Raw genomic sequence first — 516 nt, 5'->3', positions numbered from 1 at the left:
TTCCATCAGAATGTCTAATTTTTTACACATTTCCGTAATTTTGCGTGTACCAATCACTGTACTTTTACCTGGGATCGAGGGGACTTCTTCTGGCTCGAAAATAAGGAAAGTAGACAGCAACCTTATTGTCATCACAAGTCTGAAACAGTTTGATCATTTCCAAAACATTGTAGCTCATAGAAACCTTTGTGGACATTCTAGCAAGACAATTCGCTTCTATCCTTAAGATCTCTTTTGCTTTCATAATGTCTTTTTTTGGAAAAACTGAGCTGCTCTCTTTGTGACTTCATCATGGCTTTTTACAATTTTTATAGCCTGTGACAAAAAATTTAATACGAGATTCCAAATGAGCTTACCGGCCAATGCAAATATGCAACAACATTAACACAGCAAATAAACGTTCAGGAATTGTTAGGTTATGCAAACTAGATGGGACGTACCCCAATAAACCACGGAAGCGGGAGACTCCGTTCACCTAATCCCCGCAGTTTAAGGGAGACTCTCCCCACAGGTACA

This window comes from Artemia franciscana, chromosome 11, assembly GCF_032884065.1.
Source record: "Artemia franciscana chromosome 11, ASM3288406v1, whole genome shotgun sequence".
Taxonomy (NCBI): domain Eukaryota; kingdom Metazoa; phylum Arthropoda; class Branchiopoda; order Anostraca; family Artemiidae; genus Artemia; species Artemia franciscana.
This window is presented reverse-complemented; position numbering follows the sequence as displayed.